This window comes from Chiroxiphia lanceolata, chromosome 6 (assembly GCF_009829145.1).
Source record: "Chiroxiphia lanceolata isolate bChiLan1 chromosome 6, bChiLan1.pri, whole genome shotgun sequence".
Classification (NCBI taxonomy): Eukaryota; Metazoa; Chordata; class Aves; order Passeriformes; family Pipridae; genus Chiroxiphia; species Chiroxiphia lanceolata.
The window spans coordinates 56,591,191-56,610,675 of record NC_045642.1 but is presented as its reverse complement, the minus strand read 5'-3'; the positions used below and the strand labels follow the sequence as shown (position 1 = coordinate 56,610,675).

The window sequence follows — 19,485 nt, the reverse complement described above, 5'->3', positions numbered from 1 at the left end:
TACTTCGTGAGTAGTGTTGTGCTCTTGAAGAGACTTGCTAGAGAATGTGCTATTCTGTTTGTGTCTGAACTGGTCTTGGTACCAGTGTCCTGGATGGGAAGAATAGCCTCGAGTTTGTGCACTCTCTGCATTTCTGTTCGTACCACTAATGCCGTTTGATTTTTGTAACAAGTCTTTCTTCTTGACAGAGTGGCAAAAGTAATAAAACAGTCACATGTACCATTAGGCATTTACATTCTTAAATGTTTTCTTCCCAAAACAGTGAGTTTGTTCTTTTCTGGGGAGGTGTTCATTTTCAAGTACCACAGCATTGATCCTATATGGTACCTCACTTACATGTTTCTTTATATTCTACTATCATTCCTTGGAAAGGAGAGAGCACTGACAGGTACTTTCCATAATAACGTCATTTTTTTTGGACCAGCAAGAGAATCTGTGTGCTCCAGCAGTAGGGAAGCTTACATGGTTCTGCAGACTCAGGATTTTTCTAGAGGGTTTGCAGCAACTTGCCTGAAGGTGCAAAGGTCTAGCATAATTATTTATGGAAGAAATTATAAATATGTTATCGTAACCTGGATAAAGGCTGATGGTTCTTCTGCAACAATAAGAAATATCTAAGAATTTAGAAAACATGTTGATGATCTGTGTTTTAAAAGGGTGGAAGCATATATTTCTAACAGCTGGATATGCAGTGTAGTTTAGCAGATTGTTTGATGCTTGATGTACGAATGTTTTGATAAAATTTTTTCTGTTTTGTTTTTTTTTTTTTGTTCCGGTTTATTTCAGTTGGAAACCTCTTTGCACTCATTAGCTTAAACAGCTCATTCAGTAATTCTGCTGTACCCAGGCTGCCTTGTTCTGATAAAGTATTTGAGAATTATGCTGTGTTTGGATTAAACTGGAGAAAAGAAACACAGAATTACGCTTCCCATTACCATTTATGAATCTAGAAGCTCTTCAAATCAGAAAGATTTTTTTAGTTTAAACAGTGTTTTTAGGCTGAGGGTTTTTAGCCGTCTTTTGTTACAATTCTTCCTGCACTTATCTGTAACTTAAAAAAAAAAAAATTGTTATTTTGAGGAACACTGTAAAAAAATCGGGGAGAAACATTTACTTTAGAAAGTATGAAAAAGGTACTGTCGGGACGATTCAGGGCAGATGTGTCTGAAACTTTGAAACAGTCATGTTGTGTTTCAAGCTTGTCTGTGTTTACTTTTGAGAACTGAATTTTTGTTGTTTCTTGGATTATGATAAAGCTACTTTCAAGTAAGGAGACCTCTGGAGGAGATCTCAGTAAAAGATGCCCAGATCTCCTGATCTTTTTTTTTTTTTTTTAAATTGCCTTAGAGAAACAGATTATTATCTCTTATAGTTTGCTGATAATACGATGAGATTATTTGCTGAACACATTTCTATTTCCAAAATGTTACTCTGCACGTTCTGCGTATTTGATACAGCAAATTTGTGCCCAAACGCCCAAACTGTTAAACATGTCTTGGCATTTCTTGCATGCCAGGTTTCCTAATCTTTTTAACCTGTTTCCCAATACCTTTTTACCCTCTCGGTATGTGCAGTGACACCTATTTCATTCCACTCATCGACTTTGCTGTTATTAATTCAGTGTTGTCCATGCGAGGAGGTTTTCAGAAGGCAGTGCTACATCTTAGCCTGCCAGCGTGTCAGATCTGTTACTCTCTTGGTTTTGTAGCTGTTTTGGAATCAATTGACAAATTCAGTTCTTTTGGCTGGGTCTTGGTCAGGGGGTAACTGATCCACTTGTGTGTGTGTGTTTTGTAAAGGATCTTTCTTTTTGAATAATCTAGACTTACTGCCTGACCCTATCAGTGTGCTGGCTCTGCCAGATCAAGTGCTTCAACCACAGGATGTTTCCAAAACTGATGTCTGATACCATGAGCTTCTGAAGTTGAGGTGTAAACAGTAATTACTGCAGGGAGGGACTGCTAAAGGGGGATTTTTAGATATAGGAAACATATATTGTTTGTCTTTTGGATCATTTATAAAACCAAAGGTTGCACTGCAAGTGTTCTTTAAAGATCTTAGGTCTTTCCTCATGCAAATATTTTAGGTAGTGACTGTCTGAAATCCAGATTGGGCAATGATGTTCTAACGTTCCCCACAGCTTTGGTTGGATATGGTGTCTCTTAGTTCACGTCCCGAGCCGTTGAACAGCGTGGCTGTGTGCAGTGAAACAATTGCTACATCTCACCCCAGCAGTGGCTTAATTTTGGTGGTTTTAATGAGTTGTGTATGTATAAATCAGGCAGCGAAGTGCTCTGGAGCCCTTCTGGATGGCAGGTGTAAGTAAGCATAAAGCCATCATTAGCAGGAGCAGGTGTTTTGGCCTGGCGGGGAAATAGCAGGGCTTTCTAGAACTGTGGGGTAGTTTTCTTCTGTCAGCATGCTTTACATTTCTGTTTTTGTTTCCAAGATTAAAAATACAAATGGAGAAACGGAATTAAACATTGCTGCCTGGCTGAGAGCTCTTGGCAGTTCTGTAAGTCAGTTGCTTAAAGGAAGCTCTACTTCCAGTAGTGCAGATGTTTGTTTGTGCAGGGGCCAGAGTCATGTCCATGACATGTCTAACCTCAACCAGGCAGAAATAGAAGGATTCATGAATGAACTTCTTCCCCCCTGCCCTCTTCCCCATTGGCAGTGCTTAGTGCATGTTACTCAAATCACAGCAAGGCAACAGACTCTTGTGTGAAGTAGTTTCTGACCACTCTTTGTGTAACTGCACGGCTGAACTGTTCCAACACACACATAGGACGCATGAAGGAACTCAGACATGGGGTTGGTGTATTGTACATGTACATCCAGAGTACGCACTCCCTGGCTGTGTTATGCTGAAGGTTTGTTTAGTGGGAAAGGATGGGGGAAATGGTTTGACCCAGAGGTGCCGTAATTGTGATTGAATATGAGGGGAGAAGGAGAAAATTATCTGCCCAAATTGCTGCTTGTTGAGCTCTGAGATTATAGGTTTTCTGAATGTATGTCATGAGTATCCTTAATTTTGGTTGTGTGTGTGGAACTTTTTGGATAACCGAGGTGTGCCCAAGTGTATTTTGCTTGTTTTACTGATCTATTTTAAAGATCTCATTGGATTTCTTGCATCTTTCTGCTCTGGTCCCTGTTTATAAAGGTCCTTCTATTGTTTTCAGTCTTCATCCTGTGTTTTTTTTTTTTTTTTTTTTAAGTCTTTCTGCACAGCTAACAAAGGGGGGATTGTGTGTTTTGATACTCTGTCATCTCTGTCCTCCCTAGTATGTCCGGTTTTCTTATTAGGGCATAAACTCGTATGAAAAAAAGGAGTCTTCTGGAGGCAGGGAAAGAGGGGGAGGGAAAAATGTACATTGACATTTGAAAAAGGAAATAGAATTCTTGATTTCTCAGTCTGAGAAATCTGAGGCAATTATAAGGTGCAGGAAAGACCTGTGTATTCATCCATTAATAATTAGCAGGAAATGCAGAGCTATTTTGTTTTTAAATAGTATATAAGCAACACACAGTATTTTAACCATGAAAACCGGAACATTTTCTTGAAATGTCAGTTTTTGTGGACTCCAAACAGGTAAAACTATTCAACTGATTGAGTCTCTGGCTTACAAGCTGATCAAAATTAGTAGAGGCCCTTAAATGAGAAATTATACAAAAGGTACTTACTCCACTTCTGGAAATAATACTTTTTTTTTTTTTTTGTTTAAGAATTATTTCAGTAATGAATGGAGGGATACAGACAATTGAATAAATAACCAGTGGTCTCTTGTGATTTGTCTTCCTATAGCTTCATTGCAAAAAGTGAATGCAGGGTTCATATGTAAAATACAAACCAGGAATCGAATGCTGATTGTTGCTCTTTTAACTTTCTCTGGCAGAATAGCACAGATGGTGAACTTTAGCTTTGTTATTTTGAGCACAGGTTCATACTTTCAGTGTTCTGTTAGTATGAATCAAAGCAGGATCTTACAAGATATTTTTTAAGCCAGTGGGGGGGTCTCTTGTGTTGCTGTTTTTCTTCACCTCTTCTTTCTTCTCTCTTTTCTGTTCTCACCATGTTCCCTACCTATTTTTCTGTGTGTGTGTGTGTGTGTGTGTGTGTGTGTGTGTGTGTGTGTGTTTTATTTTGGGGTGTTTTTTGTTTTTTATCTTGGCTTCTGTCTGTCCCTGGGATGTAGTGATGCACTGTCTTGATGACCTGTGTAGCCAGAACCCTCGAGGTTCAGATTAGTTGGAGGATCGTCTGGCTTTCATGGTATTTCAAAGGAATGGCTGTGGCACTTGATACAAAGGATCCTAAGAGCCATCTGAACTCTGAAGATGCCAGCTATAGAGGGCACAGCTGCTTCAGAGGAAAAACTGGGGGGAATGGAAAGGTAAGAAACAAGATAGGGGCTGGACAAAGAATGGAGCGGGGAAGTTTGTGACAGAGGGAAAGAAGCTGATGCTATTTCTAGAGCTGAAGGGTTGGGTTTATAGGGAAATCTGTTGCTCTTCTTATTGGAAACAAAAGATAAGCTGTGTCAGTTTGTGGTTTTCCTTGTGTGTCTCTTTTTCGACACAAGGGGCAATAGTTTTGCAATGCTTGCTCTTGGTTGCTTTCATTTTGCTTGTCCTGTTCTGGGAAAAGAGGACTGGGGAGGAACCAGGAAATTGTCAACCAATAAATCTGACCTTGGTGGTAGGCAAGATGCTAGAGACATTAAGAAAGGATGAGATCACAAAACATCTGGAGAAATATGAGCTGATAATGGCTAGTCAGCTAGACTTTTGGAGGGTAATCTCATCTGATGGAATTATTTGTGGAGAGATCATAGGAAACAGGCTGGATCCAGCATACTGTAAAAAGTCTGCTTTGGATGACAGGGAAGTCAGAAGCTGAGAATCAGCTGGTACAGTGTAACAATACTGAACCTCATCTCTGAAAGAGCGTAGCCTAGAGATTGCTCATCTTCCTTTCACAGAGGAACTACTTGTCTTTGACTGGCTTTGTTACTTTCTGGTGTCCTTTCAGAGAAGCCTTTCTTCCAGAACATTTTTGCATTAAACCCATTCTTCAAGACACAAGCTTCACATTTTTGAAGGCTGAATTCCAAATGTTTCTTTTTTCTGTAAAAATGACTCCCAGGAAGTCTTTATTCCAACGTTTTCACAAAATACTTTCAGTTCTTTAGGGAAGTGATGCTAGGTTAGATGTTTTTCTCAGTGTTTGTAAACTGACTGTCTGGAACTTACATGCGAGTGACACTAAGCACTCTCTCTTTGAATGGCAAAGAGGAAGAGCTCAAATGTTGATGGTGCCCACATTATTTATGTCAGTCCTGGAAGTTTACTTGCCTATTCTGCTTTATTGTACATCAGAAATGAAACAAACTAGGTCTCAATTTTATCTCTAAGACTGGGAGAGCATCATAAATTAATGTTACTTGTTGTTAAAAGGGATTTGAGAATGAGGGATCTAGGACGTTGCAAGCCCTGTAAAAGCGAACCTGGGAATGCTTGGTACAGTGGATCATGCAGAAAGCATCTGTATTGGCTTTGATCCTCTTTTTCATGGTTCCTTTCTTTTCAAGAAGGGAAAGGGAGGTAGGCCTGTGCAAAAAAACCCCCAAAAGTTGTCTATGTTTTCTATTCTTTTTTTTCTCTCAGTAGGCATATTGAAAAGTCATCAGGTTTGGATGTAGGAAGAAAGAGGTACTGAGTGAGTATGCTGTTCTGAGGTAAAGAGAGAGTAAGGGAATAAAGCTTGCTCGTTGTTCTTGCAGGAGAGGTTTTAGGCATTTTAGATTTGGCGCTTTGTCCTCACTTGAAAACGTCTTCCCCTGCAGCCCCTGTGTGGGTGCCAGAAGGTTCCTTCCCTTCCAGTTGATGGTGCTCCCACTGCCTGAGCACCATCAGTTGCACTCCTTGCCTGTGCCTGTGGCTCCACCTGCCCAAACTTGCTCAGGGATAGCACTCGTAGCCTGAGACTTTACCATCTGAAAAAGCTGGTGAAGACTTTGGTGTCTTAGACCAGTACATGGTGACATGTGGTGTCTCTGCTTTTATACACTTTTTATGGTACTAATAATTTTCTTAAAAATTGGGGTGATGGTTGGTGTCAGATTCATCTAGGAAACAAACCTTGATATATGCTGGAAAAAAGAAGGATTTGCTTAATATTTCAACATTTAATTTTAATGTATTTTAAAAGACAGAGCATTGTAAAAACCAAACAAACATCTGTCAGCCGTGCTGGCTTTTTCCTCCTTTTACATATTGGAGTAACTGGTTTGCTAAGACAAAAAAAAATGAGTTAAATCTTATTTAAAAAGTCATCTCTCATGGGGGGAAGACAGAGGAGGGATTATTATTTTCAGATGCATTATGTTGTAGGTACATTGTACCTCTCGAAGAGGGAACAAAAACCAGGAAACTATGTGAGGAAAGAGGAAGAAAAAGAATGGAGAAAGAATAGCACCATATTAGGTGTGAAGTAGTGTGTTTTTGTGAGAAATATTTACTGCAACTGAAAGGGGGAAATAATGAAGACCGACTTTGAGTGCAGTTGGAAAACATGTTGTGGATGTCTGGGATTATTCTCCCACCTCTTCAAGTTGAGCCAAAAATGTGAAAAAGATAGCTGATCAAACAGATTGAGAAATTTGTCAATTTATTCAAAAGTGCATGGTCATATTTGAGGACAGCTGAGGTAAACAATCATCACAGACTGTGGGCAAGTCAGTTACTGTTTCCCTGAGTCTCTTGGATAACTTGGGGGAGCATGTTTTGAAAGCCCAGGCCTTTGGTGAACTGTATGTAGAAATAGCCCTTGGAGTCAGTGGTTCTCTGCATGACTGCAGTGGTATTTCGTGCTCACATTGAGACTGAGGGCAGCATCTGAGTCATTTCTGAGGCTGTCAAATCAGTCTCCTCTGCCTGTGCTTTGCTAATGTACCCTAGTCAGAACCACAGAAAGTGCATGTCAGAGAAGTGGGCTCTGTGTTGGTGGTGAACCACGGCCTTCTTTGGGAGGGAGCTCCAGCCTTATAATGGTTTGGGTTGGAAGGGACCTTTTAAAGATCATTAGTCCAACCCCTGTGCCATGGGCAGGGACACCTTGCACTAGACCAGATTGCTCAAAGCACCATCCAGCCTGGCCTTGAACAGTTTTAGAAATTGGACATCCACAGCTTCTCCAGGCAACCTGTGCCGGGGCGTTCATAGTGAAGAATTTCTCCCTTATGTAGTCTAAATCTACTCTCCTGCAGTTTAAGGCCATAACCCCTTGTTTGTCACTTTAGGCCCTGGTACAAATACAAAGCCTCTCTGAGTCTTTCTTAAAATCCCCCATTATGTATCAAAAAGCAGCAGTAAAGTCTCCCCAAAGTCTCCTCCAAGGTGAACAGCCCCAACTCTCTCTCAGCCTGTCTCCGTAGGAGGGGTCTTCAAGACAAGCGTTGTTATGCTGATAGAAAGTCTAACTCAAGAGGTTGACACTGGTGTTACTTGAGTGGACTTCAGGTGCTGATGGAGGACAGGGCTGCTTCCTAATTCTCAGATTGTAAGTGCAGCCCTTAACGTTTATGGTGGCTTTATAAATCAGTTTCCACATGTAGAAATCACAAGATTTTGCAAGTTTTGCCCCTTTTTCTTCCTGAAGCAGAGAAGCTTGCTAGTCCTCATGATGTTGAGAAAAACTAGAAAAGATAACCTGGGTACCTGCTTCAGGTTTAGACTAAGCAGAAGAAAAAGGGCTGTTTAATTACTTGTAACAAGAAAGCTCAAAAAATGGAGGATTTAAAGTAGTTTATAATGTGTGGTGTTACTTTTCTGACCTCCTAGCCTTAGCAGTATACCCTACTATTTCTACAGTTGTGTCAAAGGATCTGGGGATCACAAAATACATCCTGATTGCACTTCAGAAAGCAAGCAATATGAAAGAATAAATTTCTTGTCAACAAGAGGCTTGACCGGTCTAATATTTAATAGAAACATCAAAATGAAATTATATTTGAACTGCTTTTTTTATTCATCAAACTCAAATCCTGAGATTTAAGGGAAAAAGTACTTAGTTAAAATTTTTTCCATGTGTTCCTATTTAAACCTTTGTATGTGCCAGATCACAACTGCCAACGTAGTGCTGCCTTGTGCAAAATGATGTAGTTACACTGCTGTGGAAAATATTTGCACTAGGTAGGGTTTGTGCCCTGAATTACAAGGTTGTACCCACAATTTTTTATATTTTTGCCATTATTCCTAAGTCGGAGCTTCACAGCTGGAGTATTAGTAAAAAGCTACACCCTTGAACAACCTGTTAAGCAGTTCAAAATCCGTTGTCAGGTCTCTTCAGAGCTGCAAAGTGGAATATGACCTTCTGTTTGCTGCTTGCTTTTCAGGGGCTTCCAGGCGTGGATTGTCTGGACTGGTGTTTTTACACACGTCATACGTATCCCCGCGCCTGTCTGTGGTCAATAAACCTGCAATAAATAGCAATCATTTAACTAAGTGAAAGTGTTTTCTCTGTAATGTAGATTTTTTTTTTTTTAACTATTTTCAACTTTCAATCATGCAGTCCCCTTCCCTTCTATGTTCACTAAGTAGAATGAAATTTTGGGAACACCAAGGAAAGAGAAGGCAATTATTTCTTAATTCAAGACTTGACTGAAATGTGTGGTTGCATAGGTTTAGCTGTATTAAATGTTTATTATTCTACTGCGAGTTTATGCATGGAGCGATCTAGAATCCAGTTGTGATTCTCTGTGATGACAGTGCTGGTTCTGGGGCTTGGAAGGAGCTTTATAGGTGGAAACTGATTTCTGGACACAGGATAAGAGTCCTTTGCCACTACAAATTCACTAATGGAGTTACTCTGCGGGAAGTGTTCTTTGTGCTGCTTAGGCAGTGTGTGGAGAAAGCCGTGCTTTAGATTGGGGGGGGCTAAACATCATTAATTGTCATGTTTCTTTATTTCCATAAATTTAAAAAAAAAGAAATCCTGCCTTTTTACTTAGTTGTTAATAGAAAAATGGTCTTGCTGCTTTAATTATAGAGTGGATTGAGTTGGCATGGACCTTAGATATCATGTAGTTCAACACCCCTGCCACGGGCAGGAACACCTTCCCCTGGACCAGGTTCCTTAAAGCCCAGTCCAGCCTGGCCTCAGAACACTTCCAGGGATGGGACATCCACAGCTTCTCTGGGCAACTTGTTCCAGGGCTTCACCACCGTCACCCTAAAGAATTCCTTCCTAACATCTAATCTAAATCTTCTCTCTTAGTTTAAAACAGTTGAAAACTCTACAGTCCTTTCACTATTTGCCTGTGTAAGAAGTCGTGCTCTCTCTTTAATCCCTCTTAATATTAAAGAATGCAATATGTGACTTTCATGCTGCCTTTGTGTTATGTTTCAGGCAGTGAAAGAGTAGGATGGTATTTGACTTTTTCATCTTGAAATTTTCTTTGCATCAGGGATAATTGTAATTCTGGTCTTCTTTTCTGATAAAGGTACATTTTAGTGTAGCAGGAACATTTGAAAGGTGTATAACTGATGTATCTCCTGGTGTGGAAGTCAAATTTGCCTTGTTATTTGCATGATAGCAAAAGTATTTATTCTAAATAAGAATTGGGGGAAAATTGCTTTTTCATTTGTGGAAAACCACTGCAAACTTGCCAGCAACAGCCTCCAGCTGACTTGCAGTATCTATACTGTCTATTGAACACTGTTGTGACAGTTTGTTTCTGTCGTTTCTGCTGAAGTTTAGCCTGTAAAGTCAAGATATCTTGATCTGGGAGAGGGGAGATAGTTAAATTACATCATCATGGAAGAATACCAGCATACTTAGCTTTAAAGCCATTCACGACTACATTGGCACCCCTTTGTTATACAGTGTAGCTGAAAACGAACTGCAGCAATAATGAACCAATCCATCTAAATCACAGCAGCTGAACAACTGACTGTTCTATCTCAAAATGCAAATGCTTTGTGCAGAATGGATTTAATTGTAAATGTTTGCTTAGTAGGGAATATGAGCCTTTTAGTTTGCGACAGTAATCGTGATTACAAAGACCCACAGAATTTTAGGGTTTACATAGCTTGTCCCTGTTCTCATAACAATATTTCAAAGTCAGTTTTTTAAAATGTACCATTTGGCTTTTTTCTAGCTAGTGAATAGAACTCTAAATGCCCAGTCTCTAAGCAGTGTTTTGGAAAGTGAAAGATAAATTTAGCTCTATGTACTTAGATCAGGAAGAATTTTCTGTTATATTTCTTTCAAATCTATGTTAGGGCTTTTATGTAGCTTCAGATAATAAGAGGAAAATGCTGACTTTTAGAGCTTGGATTTGTTTTGCTGTGCAGAAATGCCAAGTGTAACTTAGAGTATTAGCGTTTTCTTTGAGATTCTAGTAAGGTACCTCTCAAACAATTAAAAGGTTACTGTGAGGAATTTTTTTTCTAGTCAAACTAACAAACAAAACCCCTCTGTATTAAAATCATCATTCTTTCTTAAATTCCTGAAGCCTGGCTGCTGAGTGCAACTCAAGAGGATGAATCTCTGTCACTGGTTTGAATGAATTAAAATAAAGCAGCATTGTCATTTTTCAGGGAAAGGAAAAAGCTTACTGAGCTTCATTAATAAAAAGAGAGAAAGCAGGAATACCTGCCTCCAGGCTGTTCTTGGGTATCTGTGTAAGGAAAAACAGATAAAACTTGGAAAACACACACACACACAAAATAGCATGTTTGTGCTTCTGCTGGCATTTTGTGTGTTCTTTAATAGCCTTCACATGTGGATTAGTCCTTCTGAAAAAAAGGCAACCAAGCCCCCTGAAGAATAGGCCTTTGTGACACTGGAGAAGTTTACTGCGCCAGAGTTATGGTAAGAATTTGTAAATTTTGGCTGCTGAAGTACTTCCTTCCCCTGCTATGTTTTTAACGTTGGAAACTTGTAAGTGTGGAATAGTGGGTGTTTTTTGGTTTGGTGTTGTTTTTTTTTTTTTTAATGACAATGCAAACATTCATTTCACAAACTAAACCACCCGTTCACATGACGCCGCTGCAGTATATAAACACCCTGTTGATCTTGTTCTGCAGAAAGTGTTCGCTGGGCTTCCTGAGTCACACGGAAATGCTCCACTGCTCTCTTTGGGGCTGTGCTGGGGACTTAGGCTGTATCTGCTCAGATTTAGTTTGCCAGATTAATGTCACTGAAAGACATGTTTTTACTTGGAACAGGGCCCTCAAAGCCAGGATGTTTTTCTACGTCTCATTTTCTCTCTTGTGTTTAAAATACTTCATTCTGCTCTCTTGGGAATGGGTTTTGTCTTGCCTGTACTCCTCAGTTCAAGCTGAACCTGTTGGGAAGATGTTTAGTATTTCATAGTTGCAAAACTGTCTTCCTGTTCTCTGTGATGCTGTTTCTTCACACGGATCTCAGTTTGTGGTAGGCAGTAGCTCAGGCTGCAAGAGCCGTGCAGAGCACAGAGGGCCGAGGGGACACCAGTGGCTGCACGTCCAGGTGAGCCTTCCCAGCAGCCCAGGACAAAACCATGAGCTGTACAACACAGTTGACTTCACAGGAGTTTTCTGGAGTAACCAAGGACAGAATTTGAGTCCAAGGCTAGACTGTCATGGTGACAAAATATTTAGAAAACAATTTCTTGCTTGAAACAAAAGCTTGGGATTGTGCAACACAAAGTACAGTCCCAATGTAATAAAAGATGTGTATTTTTGAAGGGTTCTGTGTGTTCCCTGACAGCTCTTGCCAGATTCAGCAGCACATTCAGGTAAAATGAGGCATTTTTTTCTCTGGACTGTTGCTTTTACTAGCTGGGTTAATTCTCCCCCTTTATGCAGTGGGATTGCAAAACCGTAGCAGCCAAATCTGACCTCACATTTTGAACACAGTGGGACAGCCCTGTTAAAGACAGATGCAATGGAGCAGTGTCTTCTCTTCAGCCATGGTGGCTCAGCTGCATTAAGAGCAGTTGCTTAAAATTTACACCTTGTCGTTGGCATAGACTCATCTGATCTCTAGCATGCTCTAGGACTAAGTTGGTGATTGCTTTTATTGGGTTAGAACATGCTGTTCTTGCTGCAGTAGGAACCTTTCGTTCTGTAGGTGTTTCATCCTTCTGTAATAACTCATGTAACTTTTTTTTTGTAATGCCTGAGGTTTTGTGATGCCCCAACCTTACTGATATCTACCCTCTCACTTGAAAGGAAGCCACAAGTCTAAGTGTCTGTAGAAGTTTGTTCATCAGGAATAATATGAAATGATTTTTTAAGATGAACAGACCTCTGACAACAGAATGAATACTGCTAACCAGCCGTGTACAGCTCAGTTCAGCATAGCTGCACCATTTGGAATTAATGCATGTTTTTCTCAGTCTGCTCTGTGTTTCCTTGTAATATCAGTTGTAATTTCAGAGAAAGCGTGATTTTACATGTACACCACTTTCTCTGCTTAGAGCAGCAGGTGGCCAGATTTCTTTCTGAAATAGTGACTTGTCTCAGCTCTACAGCAACTCTAAGCAGATTGGCTGCAGAGACTGTATTTTTTAATCTTCAAAGAAGTTGATTTTTTCAGCGTGCCTGTAGTTGGTGGACTATGCATTTATTCTTGAAAATGGAAAACAAAAGCAAAACATGGAGGGGAGGAATATACTTTGCTAAGGTTTGCATCATCTTGCATCTTTGTATGCTTGGCATGTAACCTTGTCCTATTCAAAATGCTGCTCTGAACAGTGCAGAGCTCGTTCTTTGGGCTGCTGCTTTGTTCCTAACGCTAGTTCCTCTGTTGCATTGAGCTACAAAACCAGCTGCTTTTGCTTTTCATACCTATTTTTACCATCTCTAATTTGCTATTAAGATGTTGACTTCTGCCTCCAGTTAGCCTAGCATGTGTCTATACTGTGACTACAACGTAAGGCAGGAAAGCACTTGTGTGCTTTCTCTTTTGCTACCCTTTCACACTTGGGAAATGGTCCCTGTAAACAGCTGCAGTGCTGCTTTATTATCCTCTTCAAAAGCTCTCGCTCCTTGTGTTGCTTATAAAAGGCCCTGATGAACTTGTAATGTGTGTGCACTGCGACTGCTGTTCCCTGTGATGCCCAGTATTGGTCCCCTTTTTTTTGTGTGTGTGTGTCTGGCCTTCCATTGTCCCTGTCCTGTGACAGTCAACTCCACAGAACAGGGACTGTCTCATTGTTCCATGTGTACAGCAGGTGGCTCAGATCCAGATGTGTGCCTGAAGTTGCTGTGTACTGCAGTAATATGAATCATTATGTTTTAGAAAGCTGTATCTAAAATAGGGGGAATAATCAGGTTTACTTTGATAAGTTTTCTGCATTTTTAAGGGTTGGGGTTTGGGGTTTTTTTGGTGTTAATCTTCTGATGTGTTACTGGTGGGATTGTGTAAAAATCAGTGTATATGAAGCGTTCTTCACATTTTAAGGAATCCTCCCTATGGCCAGAGGAAAGCTTTCTTCTCAGGAACTGCTCCAGGCTATTAGGAATGGGCACAACAGCTCTTGTTGGTGTCTCAGAGAGATTTGTTTACTCCCATGAGTACATTGGGTGTGCTTATGGCAAAACCTCATGGTTCTGGAGACTTTCCTCTTTTCAGGCATTATTTTAGAAATGGAATGACACACAACAGGATGTGTGGTTGTAGATACATGTTCACGCTTCAGAGGCTGTGCATAGCTTTGTGACCGTGTACAATCCTGTGCTATTTCTCTCATCATTCATGTGGTGAAATAAGCCATGGAGGAACACTGAATTCATTTCTCCTTTTTATGCCCAGCACACACAGAGAATGTATTGATATTCATCTTTATACTGACTCCTAGAATGCTCAGACCAGTTACTGGAGGCAGAGAGATTAAAATGAAGGCACATGGCCAAGCAGACCTGAGATTTTGTTCCTCAAATTTGATTTGAAAGTTGCAGTTTGATAAAGTTGCATTCATTCTATTTCTTGTGTTTGTATTTGTCTGATTCTCTTGAATTACCTACATGCACTATTAGTGTTAGGATTTCTTTTGTAGCATTTAGAAAGGCCCTGCTTTGAGTGGCTGATCAGACCAGATCACCTCAAATGGCTCTTTTCAGCAAAAGTGTTCTGTGATTCTTGACCAGTTTGATAGTGGGATGGTAGGAATCTCTTGCAAAGCCCACCTTGATTTTGGAGGAGAATAACAACCCCGTTTGTAGAGGTGTTTGGTTTTAGTTTTCATATTCCCTGTGATGACCATCAAACAAAATTAATAGCAGTAACTCAGTTGTCAACAGGCCTTTTCATTTTTCAGTGTTGGCTGATCTGTTCAAATACAGAAGTTGGGATTTTTTAACGGGAAAGGTTCAAAACTTGGAATAATAAACTTTGCGTATTTACTACTTGTTGTTAGTGTTCTGCGTCTGCTCTGGACCCAAAAGTTGCTTTTTGCTTTAACTACTAGAATGTCTGGTTTACCATAATTGCTGTGTAGCTGTGAAGCTGCTGGAAGTTTTGCTTTCGTTTGTTTGTTTGTTTGGCTGTTGTTGCTGTGAGGCTCGCTCTCAGAAAGTAGAAATATTTCTAACCTCATCCCAGCCTTTCTCCTTCACTCTTTTGTAGTCCTAGTATAAAAGAAGGAGGAGAAATAGGATTAGAGGGATGTGTTGTAGAGCTAGCTCTGTTCTTTTGGTCCCCTCCAAGCAAGGTATCAGTTATTTTGTCACTGATGGAAGTTGAATTAGGTGCCTGATGGTACAGTCTTGTTCAACGGTAGCTGGTTGGCTGCAGCTCCTTCAGACTCTGTCTTGGCAGAGGAGATGTGCTTTAGATGCCCCTTGTGTGGCTGGTGGCTGAAATGTACAACAGCCTGTTGTAAAAGCGGAGGCCTGCACCATGAGGTCCAGCTTGTCAGCAGTGATTGTCTATTGATAGCAGTGGTGACCTGGAAGCTGAGTATGGCTAATCTGGTGCCCTCAGCTACCACCAACTCACAAATTTCTTTCTTTGTCCCCATCAGTGTGGTGGCTGTGTCCATCATCAAGGCCTGTTCATGGTGGTTTAGAAGCAGTCTGTCATCCTTTGGCCGTTAGGATGAGCAGTCACCTTTTGGAGTCAGATTAGATAAACCCGGTGATCCATAGGGTGATGGATCTCTGCTGTTTTCTCCAGGGTAATAGTCACCTCAAACAGTTGACATTAAATACTGCTTTATGAATGCCCTTAAGTTGTAGAAGCTTATTTCACAATTAGTTCTCTGGATGGCTGCAACCAGAGTCCCAGAGGATAGAGTAAATTTTGGACCTGATGTGCCATTTCACTTAGAAAAGAGAGCAGGGTTGAAGCCTGGCTCAGCCAGAAATGGGGAGCCTGGAGCAGTGTGGAGCCTCTGGAATTTGTTTTATCTGAGACAAGATTGTTGTGTGAGGTCTGGAGGCAAGGTCTCCATATGAAACTACATTAGTTCGGTGTTTAGGTCTCTGTCTGAAATGAGATAGCTGTAGTACCAAAGGGATTTTTTGTTTAATCTCTTACTGTTCTGTAACCTAAAATATCCAGAGCAGGGAGGTTCCTGAAGGATGTCTAATGCCAGCTTCCTGTTAAAACTTTCACTAATTATTTCAAAATTGTACTAATGATCTGCCATGGATTTTTAAATTTTTATACTTTGAAAACTTGATACGTCTTCCTTCCTCTTCCCACAATACCAGGATAGTGCTGGCTATTTTGGAAATGGTTTTCCTTGCTCAGGTTTGGATTTCTGAATGCAAACAGAACTTGCATCTGATACCCTCTTTCATTTTTCTTGGGCTGGAAATGCTGTTACTAAAGGCATATGCATTCCCCATTCCTTGTGGCCCAGGGGAGCTGGGTGGGTCAATCAAACTGAAGGCAGAGCATCTAGAAGCTGAAGAGGTGTCTGATGAATTCGAGTGCCATCCTGGAACTGAGAATCGAAGTCAATCTTCCTCTGCTCTGCCACGAACTTCCTCCTTATACGATCACCTCGGACAGGGTTATTTTTCTCTCTCTGTGCCCTAGTTCCCTGTCTGTAAAGTGGCGATAACAGCACTTCCCTACTTCACAGGGATGTTGTGACGACAAATGCAGCTCAAGCTGTGGGGCTCTTGGATACTGTGGTAACTGGAAGCACAGATGGAAGAGGGGAAATATTCCGCAGAAAAGCGTTCTATTCTTTGAGCCCAGTGGTAGATTACAGCACTCCTGTGAGTCTGGCTTCCACTGAAGGCGTGGTTTGACTGCTACCATGTCTTTCCTATGAAGGTTTCCTTGCTCACTCCTGTGTGCCTGCAGGCAAAGCAGTTAATGTTTGGGTCCTTGGCTGCAGACTCTGCGAGACCAAGAGCCTGGGTAAGTCTTGCTATATGTGTGTTTCCCAGCATGGCCTGCTCACAGTGCCTCAGTGGAGTCTGTGCCACCCAGGGCATTTCCCAGACTAACTCAGATCCTGGAAGGAGTTAAAAATACTTATGAATGGATTTTCACTTGTGAAATCCAAACCACTGTAGCAGTTACTCTGAGCAAACCATGGACTGCAGTGTGACCAGAAGAAAGCAATTGTCCTTGACACAACTGGTTAAATTTCATAGAAACCACATCCTTTGTGTTGCCACTGACAACATAACATTCCTTAATGTTTGATTTCAAGCGATGCTTTATTACCCAACTGTACATGCAAGCATACTTTCTTCTGAATAATTTCTGTCCAGAAACAGCACAGAGGAGTGTGAACTTCTTTCCATTTTAATGTGGACTTTGTGGTCTTGTTTATATCTAGTATAAGCAGGTAAGAGACAGGAAGCCTATCTGCTTGCCATTTACATTGTCACATGTCCGAAGGGAAGGCTGTGGTGAGTTGAATGTTTGTTCAATAGAGTCTTGTTCGTGCAAATGAGTGTGGTTTTGGGAGCTTTTTAGGCCAGGTTGTAGGAGTATGCTTCATTTATTTCTTGCTCCTTGAAACATGGGGCTCATGTCATCTTTCTTGTTCACCTGCTTTGATAAATTCTATATTTAGTTGTCTCTGCCCATCCACTTGAACGAGACAAAAATAACTTCAGTGTAATCCATCCTCTCTGTCCTTTCCTCTCCACCCCTTCCCTCCCCTTTCCTTTCCTGCTGCTAGGTTTAGGGCATTCAGTTGTTTGGGAAGCAGTGGATTTTTTGTTTGTTTTGCTTTGTTTCCTTACAAGTAGGGTTGGAGGGCAGGAGAAAACATTTATACTCTGGCATAAAATTGGTGTGAAGAGTCTGCAAACTGTCAGAAACACTTCCTCCTCTCTTACAACATTTACTGAGGGGTCAGAGTGTGTGCAGAGTGTGTGGAGGGAGGTGGAGCAGAGAGGTTGGGAAATGACTTGCATGTGGCATACATCTGTCTGACAAAAAGCCAACCGTGCCAGGGGATAAATGGACAAACAAATAGTGTTTCAGTTCTGAACTCGGAGGTTGAACCTAAAGTTTGCGCAGGAGCAAGTCTTCAGATAAGTTTCCAATGGACCTTGACTCCTGTTGTGCAAACATGTAGTAGCTAGCACAGAGGAGTCTGTCCTCTAAATCCCTGCCCAGAAGAGGATCTGTGCTTAGGCCGTGCTTTGCACAGCTTCTGTTGCCATATATAAATATATATATATTTATAAAAATAAAATTATATATATATTTGTAGAGTCTAATACAAATCAACACTGGCCAAAACCCCTAGAAGCATTTAAACCTTAACCCCTTGCCTTTATCATGAATTAAGCATGAAAGTAGCAGCATGTCTGTGGATGTTGCCTGTTTTTATCTGCAAATTGGATAAAGAGTGTCCACTGCACTTACCAAAATGCTTGCTGTCTGTGTTACTGAAATATTATTGTCTTCCACTATTAAGCTGATAGGGATTTGAGGGAAACTGTATTGTTTTGGTGAAACTGCTTTGAGATACAGCCTGCCAAGTTCTTGTATCTTGAGCTGAGTGTTGGGTATGTTGTTGTTCCTGACAGACACATTGTCTGGAGATGTAGGGGGACTGTTTGTTCCTACAAAAAATGTCACTTTTTGTAACTAGAGCGTTTTTTAGGTTGTGTTAAAGATGGTGATAAGAAGCTGAAAGATTGAGGGAAAACCTTTTAGTTGATGCCTAATAAAATCTAAGTTGTTTTTTCATTAAATTTTTAATTTCAGTATCTGCTTTTCAAAAGAAAGTGAGATTTTAAATTTTTTTTTTGCTTGTTTTTGCATTCAGAGAATTACTGCAGGAGAGGAGGAAGAAAGAGTTGGTTTTGAAAACTGGGCATTAACTTGAAGATTGAAATTCTTTGTTCTTCCTCCTCTTTTGCCTGTCTGCCAATGAAAGTACTGTGGCAGTGTCAGGGTGTCAGCGCGTCAGCGCAGCCCCATTTTGACTTTCAGCACTGGGTGGTGCAGGTGTGAAGGACAACTAATTGGAGGACACTGGATCACGGAGGGTCCTCTGTGATGTGAACTGTGTTGGGCAGTGCAGTGGAACCACTCGCCAAACCTGGCTTTCACTTTGGAGACAAAATCCTGGTTTGAACCCACAGGCTATGAATTTGTAACAGGGCTCACCACCAGAGCCCACCTCACCTCTGTGCGGTGGTGTCTGATTGCCTTGGCCCCTGTGCTCCGTCCTACTTTTAAAGCAAAGGGCACTTTAGATTCTAGGAATGTTAATTCCTTACTTTGCAAGCACAAATACGTGCTCTGGGTGTTTGGAAAGGAGTGGGCCCCAAATTCAGAGCACAGCTCCTGTGCTTGCAGGCACAGTGTAATCCTGTTAGTACTCTGGGTTGCCGTGATGGTCCCGGGCAAGCCAGGCTGCCATGCAGGCATCTGCTTCTCTGCCTACTGAGTCAAGTCAATCCCCTCAAAACTGTAATTTACACTGTAATGATGGATTGTGCTTGTCACGGTGTACAGAATTGTGTGTTGTGTGTTTAATAAAAGAAAACAGATTCTAATGCTTATTATTTCTGAAGTCCAGTACATCTGAACTAAAGCTCAGTGCATGCAAGGCAAACTATGCTTTAATTTTACAATTGTCTGATGGGACTTTGCGATTTATTTGTTGTTACTTCCTTAATGATGTTGCAGTCAGAGGCACTGTTTTGCTAAATGTTGTGTAAAAAGTAAATTGTAGCACAGCAGATGTTGGTATTTGGATGGATGTCGGTGCAATGGGGGGACAGCAACAGTCATCTCTGTCAGCTGTCTTCAGGCTCGGCAGGCCTGCTGCGTGGTTACTTTGGTGTGTAAAAACAGCTCGTTTTGCAACTGGGAAGTTTGGCATTACATTTGGCACCGAGCCATGTAGCTGGGTTAACACAAGTGTTTATCCGGTGATTTTCTCAAAATTGGTAACTTGGAGAGAATGTTTATTAAACTTCAGTACAAAGGAAGGGGGAAATGTGGCTGGATCTCTTCTTTCTGAAAGGCATTGATGTTCGTAATTTAAAAAAAAATTCCTTTAT

The 19,485-nt window shown here is 40.9% G+C and overlaps 1 protein-coding gene across 3 annotated transcripts in view; it reads left to right on the top strand.

Moving 5' to 3' along the window:
* AKT1 (AKT serine/threonine kinase 1) overlaps positions 1-19,485 on the top strand; it is a 74,898-nt gene that overhangs the window by 7,438 nt on the left and 47,975 nt on the right. The gene's annotated exons all lie outside the window — the stretch shown is intronic.